This window comes from Lolium rigidum, chromosome 4 (assembly GCF_022539505.1).
Source record: "Lolium rigidum isolate FL_2022 chromosome 4, APGP_CSIRO_Lrig_0.1, whole genome shotgun sequence".
Classification (NCBI taxonomy): domain Eukaryota; kingdom Viridiplantae; phylum Streptophyta; class Magnoliopsida; order Poales; family Poaceae; genus Lolium; species Lolium rigidum.
This window is the reverse complement of record NC_061511.1, coordinates 196,876,105-196,887,115: the sequence shown is the minus strand read 5'-3', so window position 1 is coordinate 196,887,115 and position 11,011 is coordinate 196,876,105.

The window sequence follows — 11,011 nt, the reverse complement described above, 5'->3', positions numbered from 1 at the left end:
TTAAGGCTCTCTTCGAAGCCGATCTCATCGGCTCTTTCGAAAAAACCCGTTCACATGGCATTAGGTTCAAAGGATTCACACCCGAAGGCGTGCTCGATGGAGTAGATCTGTCTCTTCCTTCGGAGGAGCGCACCAGAGCCCTGCGCCAGGAAACCAATTATTTGGTGGCTCATTCTCTACATCGTCATTCTGAGAGCCCGGTGAACGCTTTCGAGCGTGTTGCACTTCGCGTGGTTCAGGAAATCATGAAGCATCAGTTTTCTCCGTCAGGACCTGCCCTAGGGACTCACCAGGGAGAAATACCATTCCACACCAGACCACAACTACCATTCACGCTTGCAGCTCCAGAGCCACAGGGTTCACCGGCATACGTCGTCTACGAGGTTGGAGGTCATCCTGGCGATTACCAATTCCTGTATGAGCCGCCCAAAGAGATCCCACATGGATACGTATGCACATACGTGCCGGATTGCAATAACTGGGCGCGCACGAACCAGATTACAGCAGGAGGAATTGCTGGAGCAGGAGGGAGTTCTGGAGCAGACGCTGATAAACAGGCGTGGTTAGCTAAATATGCCACTGGAACGAGTCATGAAAGCTCAGCCCCTGCAGCTCATACCGTGGATCAAATCAGTACAATCTTGAGAGATCAGTTCGGTATCCTGCCAAAGAGGAGGACAATCGGCTATTCCAAGCCGTACCCCAACGAATATGACCTGATCCCGCTGCCGCCCAAGTATCGGCTCACTGAGTTCACAAAGTTCAGTGGATCAGAAGGGTCTAGCTCAATTGAGCATGTGGGCCGATACTTGGCACAATTGGGCATGATTTTAGTATCAGACCCGCTACGAGTAAGGTTTTTCGCGCAGTCTCTCACAGGACCAGCTTTTGGGTGGTACACCTCGTTGCCACCAGATTCGATCCGGACATGGAAGCAACTGGAAGAGCAGTTTCATGTGCAATATCACTCAGAAGCTACCGAGGCTGGCGTTGCCGATCTGACGCAGGTGCGGCAAAAGCGGGGAGAGACGGTGTCTGATTACATTCAGCGTTTCAAGACTGTCAAGAACCGATGTTATTCGGTTCGTTTAACTGAGAAAGAAGCAGTCGATCTGGCAGTGGTGGGTCTCGCAGCGCCGATCAAAGATTTGGCTTTCCAAGTGGACTACAATTCACTGGCGCACATGGTCCAGAAACTAACATTGTATGAGCAGCGCCACCCAGAATTGTACCAAGACAAGTTCAAACGCCCGATAAGCCTGGTCGAGGTAGAAGAAGTTGAAGACTCTGCAGAAGATCAGGAAGTCGCCGTGGCTGAATGGGCTCGGGGGCAGTACCCGTGTCCTGCAAATGGGTGAAAGAACCAGGGCGTGCGAAAGGGTTTGACTTTGATATAAGCACAACTGAGCAGATTTTCGATTTGCTGCTGAAGGAAAAACAGCTGAAGTTACCCGAAGGCCATAAAATCCCTACGGTGCAAGAGATGAACGGGAGACCGTACTGCAAATGGCATCACACGTTCACCCACGTCACCAACGACTCCAAAGAGTTGCGTCGACAGATTCAAATGGCGATAGAGCAAGGCCGGTTGATCTTCGGTCAGTTTGCCATGAAAGTGGACATACAACCGTTTCCTGGCGTCAACATGGTGGAACTCGATCACTCCATGAGGTGCAAGCCAGGTTTCTCTTTCGATATCAACATGGCAGGGCCTGTAGACCGCCATGGCAAAGATAAAGAGGAGAGCAGTCACTCCCGTGGCAAGGATAAGAAGGAGGCCGATCCACGCGACCGGCCCCGATATGATGACAAACGGTACCTCACCGAGGAACAAGTGAGAAGCGTGCGGTACCAACGACCACTCTCCGCGCATCTCCTTAACAAATATGAGCATCAGTACGACCGACGCCAGCGGTACGACGTAGATGACGACAGATATCGTCGGTCTGATGCAGACAACATAAAGCATCATCGATATGATAGAAACGACGAAGGATATGAACACCGCGCTAAAGGGAGGTCAAGAGAGCAGGAAGACATGGACAGGCACTGGGAGTGTCCTTTCTTTAAGCACTGCTGGGACTCAGGAATGAGCCGATTGCCTACAATCGACAACTGCCCAGAATGTAGACAGTAGAGGAAGGACACAAACGAGGTTTCAGTGTTCAAGCGTCTAGGGCCTCTCCCACCTTAGAACAGACGAGCTGAGTCATCTCGAGATGAAGACTTCGAGGAGTCAGAAGATGAAGAAGAAGATAGGTATCACCGGCCAAGGTGGTGCCCTGATGGACTCAGTCATTCCCAAAAGCGTAGGGTTCAGAGGCTACGTAACTTGGAGGAAGCCGAAGCGCAGTACCTGTACACGTTGAGGAAAGCACGGCCCGATCTGGCCGTGAAAATTCAGCAAACATTGGAGACGGAGACGCGCCCGCAAAAGAAAGAATGGCGCCCCAAGCAGACAAAAGCCGATGCAAAGGCATCGGCTGACACAAATATGGTCTTCATAATGCCGTCGGAGTTTCATGCTCCAAGAACTGAAGAGGTGCCAGTAGCACAGTTTGACTGCGGTCCACGGCCAGTTATCTTTGAGAAGCCACGAGAGAGGAGCTACAGGCACTTGAAGGCCCTGTACCTAAGAGGTTATATCAATGGGCAGCCTGTCAACAAGATGTTGGTCGACACGGGAGTGGCAGTCAATATAATGCCATACTCCATGCTACGGCGTTTGGGACGCTCTAATGTAGATCTGATCAAGACCAACGTCACGCTAAGCGATTTCAACGGCCAAGCATCAGAAGCACAAGGCGTTCTGAACGTTGATCTAACCGTGGGCCGGAAAACTATCCCTACGTCGTTCTTCATCGTCGACAGCAAAAGCACCTACGCTGTCCTGCTAGGGAGGGATTGGATTCACGCCAAGCTGTCGCATTCCATCCACGATGCACCAATGCTCGATACGGTGGGATGGAGACGAAGTGGAGGTCGTTCATGCAGATGACTCGATCGAGATCTCACTAGCTGGCATGAATATTTGGGATGCAGACGACCAAGAGCCGATCTCTGGAATCAGTTTGGATGGTTGTGAGCGCATCGAAGCTTCAAAAAACGGGGTGAGGCTGGTCTTATCCACCGGCCTGACAGAGGAGCAATACTAAAGTCAATGGACGTACGTGGCAAGGCCGATCCCTGCGATCGGCCCCAAAAAATAAAAAGCAATGATCTCACCTCAAGCATGTCACGTAGTTGTCGTAGAGCACAATTAAGTTGTAAACCCTCATTGAGTAATGCAATGGAAAAGGAGGCCGATTCAAGCAATCGGCCTGTATTATCCTCACCACATGTTTTGCCTGTGTTCAGCATCGATCTAGCAGGCAACGGAAAGCTAGGATATGGGTTTACATCAGCTGATGAGCTAGAAGAGATTGACATTGGTCCTGGGGATAAGCCACGACCAACATTTATCAGCAAAAAATTAGATCCGCATCTGAGGAGCCTGATGATAGCTTTGTTGAAAGAATACCCAGATTGTTTTGCATGGGATTACACAGAGATGCCAGGGTTAGACAGGAGCATCATTGAGCATCGACTCCCTCTGAAGAAAGGATTTTGGCCGTTCCAGCAGCGAGCACGACAGATGAAGGCCGAAATTCTGGTAGAAGTCAAGAAAGAGATCGAGAAAATGCTGAACGCCGGATTCATCAGGCCATGCGGGTATGCTTGAGTGGATTTCTAACGTCGTACCTGTAGAGAAAAAGGACGGCCGATGGCGCGTCGCCATAGATTTTCGGGATCTCAATAGAGCCACTCCAAAGGATGAGTACCCAATGCCGGTAGCAGAGACATTGATTAATGCAGCTGCTGGTCATAAGGTTCTAAGTTTCATGGATGGCAATGCCGGCTACAACCAAATTTTCATGGCTCCAGAAGATATACACAAGACTGCATTTAGAGTACCAGGCTCGGTGGGCTTGTTTGAGTATGTAGTCATGACATTTGGGCTGAAAAATGCCGGCGCAACGTACCAAAGAGCCATGAATTACATCTTTCATGATCTGATCGGCAAATTGGTGGAGATTTACATTGATGACGTGGTGGTCAAGTCATGTTGCAGTGGAAGGACACTTGGAGGATTTGCGACACGTCCTGGACCGAACTAGAAAGTTCGGACTAAGAATGAATCCAAAGAAGTGTGCTTTTGGTGTAACGGCCGGTCAATTCTTGGGTTTCTTGGTTCATGAACGCAGAATTGAGATCGGCCTGAAAAGCCAAGAGGCAGTGCGAACGATGAAGCCACCTACCACGAAGAAAGAACTCCAGTGTCTCATCGGCAAAATCAACTTCGTCAGAAGATTCATCTCCAATCTGTCAGGGCGAATCGAGCCATTCATAGGCTTGGTGAAAATTAAATCTGATGAGGAGTTTCGCTGGGGGCAGAGCAATAGCAAGCATTTGACGAGATTAAGGAGTATCTAACGAAGCCACCTGTGTTGGTTCCGCCACAGCAAGACATGCCATTCTACATTTACTTGTCGATAGGCGACACCTCCATCGCCTCGGTGGTGGTGCAAGTTTATGATGGTGCTGGAGAGAGTGGTTTTCTACCCCGACGGAAGGATGTTGGATGCGAAACGAGGTACCCCGAGATCGAGAAGTTGTGCCTCTGTTTGTTTTTCACCTGCACCAAGATTCGGCACATCTTGTCGTCGGCGAAATTATCGTCATATGCAAATCGGATGTCATCAAGCATATGTTGTCGGCTCCTGTGTTCAAAGGTCGACTCGGTAAATGTATGTTTGCATTATCGGAATTTGATATCCGGTATCAACCTGCGAAAGCAGTCAAGGGACAGGCGTTGGCCGATCTTATTGCTGAACGAATAAACAACGATATAGCGAGCACCGTACGTGCGTGCATGGGCCATGTTCTTCGATGGATCGGTCTGTGAGGATGGTTGCGGCATCGGCTTTCTACTCGTGTCGCCTCGGGGGGCAACATATTCCTTCTCCATCAGGCTACCTACCCCTTGCACCAACAATGTCGCTGAGTATGAAGCAATATGCAAGGGAATGGAGTTGCTATTTGAAGCCGGGGCAGAAGCAGTGGAAATTTTTGGAGACTCCAAATTGGTGATTTCCCAACTCACGGAGGAATACAAATGTGAGAGCGAGTCGCTCTTCCCATTATGGATACAATGCCGTGAGCTGATGGCACAGTTCAGGTATATGAATTTCAATTGGATCCCAAGGTTGCAGAATATCGAGGCGAACGATCTCGCACAGATGGCATCAGGATACAAGGACGTAGCAGATGGAACCGATGTCCAGGTGCAGTTCATGGAACCAGATGATTGGAGAGCCGAATCTTTCAATTACTTGAAAGATTCGGCTCGGGGGGCACCTAAACGGATAAGATACAAGGCCATGAAGTACGTCCTGATTGGGGATGACATGTTCTACAGGACCTTGGAAGGGTTACTCCTCAAATGTTTGGGACCAGCCGAATCAAATCGGCTCTTACACGAGGTACACGAAGGCGCCTGTGGAACTCATCAATCGGCTCATAAGATGAAATGGCTGATCAGGCGATCGGGATTTTATTGGCCCACCATGCTTGAAGATTGTTTTAAGTACTATAAAGGGTGTCAAGCATGTCAGAAGTTTGGGAGCATTCAGATGGTACCCGCATCAGCAATGAATCCCATCATCAAGCCTTGGCCATTTCGAGGTTGGGGCATGGATATGATCGGCAAAATTAATCCTCCATCGAGCAAAGGCCATGAGCGGGTTCTGGCCATTACAGATTACTTCACTAAATGGGTGGAGGCCGTCCCTATGAAGTCAGTAGCATCGAAAGATGCCATCAGTTTCGTGAAGGAGCATGTCATTCATAGATTCGGGATTCCTCAGACTATCACGACCGATGGAGGTTCGGTTTTCGTTTCTAAGGAGTTTAGAAAGTTCTGCGAGGACATGGGAATCAAGCTGATCCGATCGTCTCCATACTATGCGCAAGCAAATGGGCAAGCTGAAGCGTCCAACAAGAGTCTTATCAAGCTGATTAAGAGGAAAATCGACGAGTACCCTAGACATTGGCACGAGGTTTTGTCAGAAGCTTTGTGGCGTATCGCATGTCATGTCATGGAGCGATAAGAACCTCGCCATACCATCTGGTCTATGGACAAGAAGCCGTATTACCCTGGGAAATCACGGCCGGCTCGAGATGGATTACGTTTCAGAATGACTTAACTACTGAAGAATATGCAGCCCTGATGAGTGACAGCATTGAGGATGTAACGGAACATAGACTTTGGTCGCTCGAGAAGATTAAAGAGAACAAAGCCAAGGTAGCTCGCGCATATAATAAGAAGGTGAGACCAAAGGAGTTCCACGTTGGCGATCTGGTATGGGAAGCTGTGTTGCCGTTGGGGACTAAGGATAAAGTGTATGGTAAATGGTCTCCAAATTGGCACGGGCCGTACAGAGTCGACCAAGTTTTGAAGGGCAATGCATACATGCTCGAGGAGCTGAGTGGCGAGAAGTTCCCAGTGGCCGTCAATGGCCAGCATCTCAAGAAGTATTTCCCAAGTATGTGGGATGATGGGCAGTAAAATATGAAGGCCGATGCACGAAATCGGGCAGTAAAAAAAAATATGTGCAAAGCAACAGGATGCTAGGTACAGCCGATGCACAAACATCGACTTGAGAACAAAACAGCCGATGCACAGCCATCGACTTTAGAGGTTACTGTTTGAATTTGGGGAAAGTCTGCTTGGACCTGTCAAATTAGGTAACTGAATTTGGTCTTATTGACGTTGCTTTTGGTGAAAGACTGGTGCTTGGTGCGTGGATTTACTTTGGAAATCGGAAGAGTCAAATTGGATGAATTGGAGAAATCAAATTGGGAAACATTCTTCATTGATAGAAGGATTTTTTACAAGTAAGAGCCGATTGCTCTCAAAAGGATGATCTACTGCCTAATGCACTACTATTAGCCCTACTAATTCCTAGTCTAAGGGCCGTCGCTGCCCTCGTCGTCGCTGTCGTAGCTACCGTCGGCGCTGCTACCGGCGAGCTCCTCGTCACTGCTGCCGTAGCCCTCGGCAGGGGCCTCTTCCTCGTCGTCGTCGGTGGCATCCGACCCGGCGCGGAAGCGCTTCGCCGGCGGCTCGTCGGAGGAGGTGTCATCCTCATCTTCCTCCTCCTCGTCGGATGAGGAGAAGCCGTCCCAGGAGAAGAGGTCGTCGTCCCTCTCCTCTTCCAACCCCCCATCCACAAGGAACTGGAGGTTGTCCTCCCCGTCGTCAGGGAGGCGTCGTCCTCTGACCCGTCGGTGAAGACCCAATCCCTCTCGTCCCACCATTCTGGGGCGAGGGCTTCATACGCTGCCATCAGGTCGAATTCCGGCTCCGGCTCGCTGGAGGAGGAGGATTGGAAGGATAGGCCTGAGGAGATAGAGGAGGAGGAGGAGGAGGAATCCATGGTGCAGGGGAGGGTTTTTTGCCGATGGCTAGTACGGAGCAGGGGGTGAAGAAGCGAACTGTTCGATGCGATTAAATACAGGGGATATAGTGGAGATTTAATGCTTGAGAAGTTTTCGAGGACGCGGTGCCAAAACTGTCAATCGTGCAGAAGTTGAGAAGACAGGGCATCATGATGGAAAGACACTGAAGCGGTTCTGCTCTGCAACGCGTGACCCGATGAAGAAAAAACAGAGTGGTTTTGGAATTATTATTGCCAAAACCAGGGAGGCATGTGTTATCACCAGATTTTGGCCAAATCAGGAGATGGGCCGTAATTGAGATGGGCTTGAAGGATATACACGTGAAGTGTCTCTGAATCGGCCTTGTACGAGAGTTTGGGCTAGATTGCCCGTGTATCTGTATATTATGGTAGATTTCGTTAGAATCAAGAGATAGAGTTTAGCTCGTACACGGTTAGGTGTATTCCAAAGATAGAAAGTCCCCGGACTATAAATATGTACCTAGGGTTATTGAGAAAGGAGGACGATCACGTTCACAACCAACACAATCTAGGCGCATCGCCACCCCTTGTTTCGAGGGTTTCTTCCGGGTAAGCATCATGCTGCCTAGATCGCATCTTGCGATCTAGGCGATATAGGTTTATTCGTTATCCGGTGTTGCTCGAATCTTGAAGCCTTGTTGATGGCGAGTAACACTACTTATCGTAGATGTTTTGGGGCTTGCATCGTTGTTCTTCTGATATGCTTGCTTAGCTATGCTGCCCCTCGATATCTAGCCGCCCTTACATCTATCTTAGGTGTAAGGGGCGGCCTTCATCTTTATTTAGTAGATTTGATCTGTTATATTTGCTCCTTGTTCTTCAAGGATTAGTTTAATATACGTATGGTTAGGCCTTGCAAACGGGTTGAACGATCCGGTAGTGCGTTAGGTATGGTTTGCCGATCCTAGAAGGGATGTTCCGGGAATCGACTCCGTGTTGGTTTTTAGGCCTCTTTTAGGGTTAGTTTTCCATCATCTTTCGTATACGCTAGGCTCAACTACGTGTAGGATGTTCCGGTTATGCGGTGAATACCCTAAAGCTGTCGTAGATCGATTTAGCTTACTATTAATGAAGCGGGATACCCATGTTATTGCAAGATCTAATATGAACCATGGGTCAATCGGCTCTTTGAGCCGATGAGCGAGGTAACTCGAGAGCCGATCGAGGCTCATTTAATGTTTACGTGTCTACCATGCGGGAAACTAATCGAAGCGATCAAACACCTTCCAGACCAGGTATAGGTCAGGTGGCACGCCCTTGCGACCGTCAGGACGTGTGCCAGAGCATTGTGGGCCGTCGCCCGAGGGACCAAGGCCCACCAGCAGTCCTGGGAGCCTCCCGGCTCTTCGTGTTGCTCGTCGCTGCTCGCCGGTGGGTTTTGGCAGGCAACACTATGTTAACTAATAGACTATTTGCAAGATAGTCATCTTCCATCTTATTGCGCAACCGCGTTTTAATGATTGATGTCTACGGGTACTTCTATTCTTGTAGACAGTGTTGGGCCTCCAAGAGCAGAGGTTTGTAGAACAGCAGCAAGTTTCCCTTAAGTGAATCACCCAAGGTTTATCGAACTCAGGGAGGAAGAGGTCAAAGGTATCCCTCTCAAGCAACCACCGCAATCACGATACAAGAAGTCTCTTGTGTCCCCAACACACCTAATACACTTTTCGGATGTATAGGTGCACTAGTTCGACGAAGAGATAGTGAAATACAAGTAATATGGATGTATATGAGTGGTAATAGCAATCTGAATAAAATATGGCAGCGAGTAAACATGCAACGGAACGATAAATAAGCGGTGTTTGCGGTATTGGAAACAAGGCCTAGGGATCATACTTTCACCGAGTGGACACTCTCAACATTGATCACATAATAAATAATAACTTCTCATTTGTGCTACATACACTCTTTTGTTGGATGACAAACACCATTCGTTGTGTAGGGCTACAAGAGCTCCCTCAAGCCGGAGTTAACAAGCGCCACAACATTCGGCATTCATATTTAAGTAACCTTAGAGCATAATAGATCTTTGCAAAATAAACCAAGAACTAACATAGCATACACACTGTCCACATTACACTATGAAAGGAGGAATAGATCACATCAATACTATCATAATGATAATTAACTCCACAACCTACAAGAGATCGTGATCATAATCTACGACAAGAACCACACGATGCACACACTGTCACCATTACACCATGCGGGAGGAATAGACTACTTTAATAACATCACATGAGTAGCACATAGACTAGTAGCGATACAAAGCTCATCATATGGATCTCAATCATGCAAGCAATTCATGAGATCATTGTATTGGAGTACGAGAGAGAGATTAACCACATAGCTACCGGTAGAGCCCTCAGCCCCGGGGAGAATTACTCCCTCCTCATCATGGGAACAGCGATGGCGGTGAAGATGGCGGTGGAGATGGCTTCGGGGGCAATTCCCGTCCGGCGAGGTGCCGGAACGAGACTTCTGTCCCCCGAGTTGGAGTTTCGCGATGGCGGCGGCTCCGGAAGGCTTTCTCGTATCGTGGTTTTTCCGTGTCGAAGTTTTAGGTCAAGACGACTTATATAGGCGAAGAAACGGAGTCGGAAGGGCTGACGGGGGACCCACACGGTAGGGGGCGCGGCCCCCCTTGGCCGCGCCGGGTGTTGTGTGGTGGGCCCGTGGCCCCCTCCGGCCTCTCTCGGGTGTTCGGAAGCTTCGCGTGATCCTAAGATGCTTGGGCATTGATTTCGTCCGATTCAGAGAATATTTCCATACTAGGATTTACGAAACCAAAAACAGCGAGAAAACATGAGCTGGCCCTTCGGCATCTCGTCAATAGGTTAGTCCGGAAAACACATAATAATGACATATAATGTGTATAAAACATGTAGGTATCATCAATAAAGTAGCATGGAACATAAGAAATTATAGATACGTTTGAGACGTATCAAGCATCCCCAAGCTTAGTTCCTACTCGCCCTCGAGTAGGTAAACGATAACAATGATAATTTCTTAAGTGGCATGCCATCATAACCTTGATCATACTATTTTAAGCATATGTAATGAATGCAGCGACAAAACAATGGTAATGTCATGAGTAAACAAATGAATCATAAAGCAAAGACTTTTCATGAATAGTACTTCAAGACAAGCATCAATAAGACTTGCATAAGAGTTAACTCATAAAGCAATAATTCAAAGTAGAGGTATTGAAGCAACACAAAAGAAGATTAAGTTTCAGCGGTTGCTTTCAACTTATAACATGTATATCTCATGGATATTGTCAATGTAAAGTAATATAACAAGTGCAATATGCAAGTATGTAGGAATCAATGCACAGTTCACACAAGTGTTTGCTTCTTGAGGTAGAGAGAAATAGGTGAACTGACTCAACATAAAAGTAAAAGAAGGGCCCTTCGCAGAGGGAAGCATTGATTGCTATATTTGTGCTAGAGCTTTTATTTTGAAAACATAAAGAGAGCATAAAAATTAAA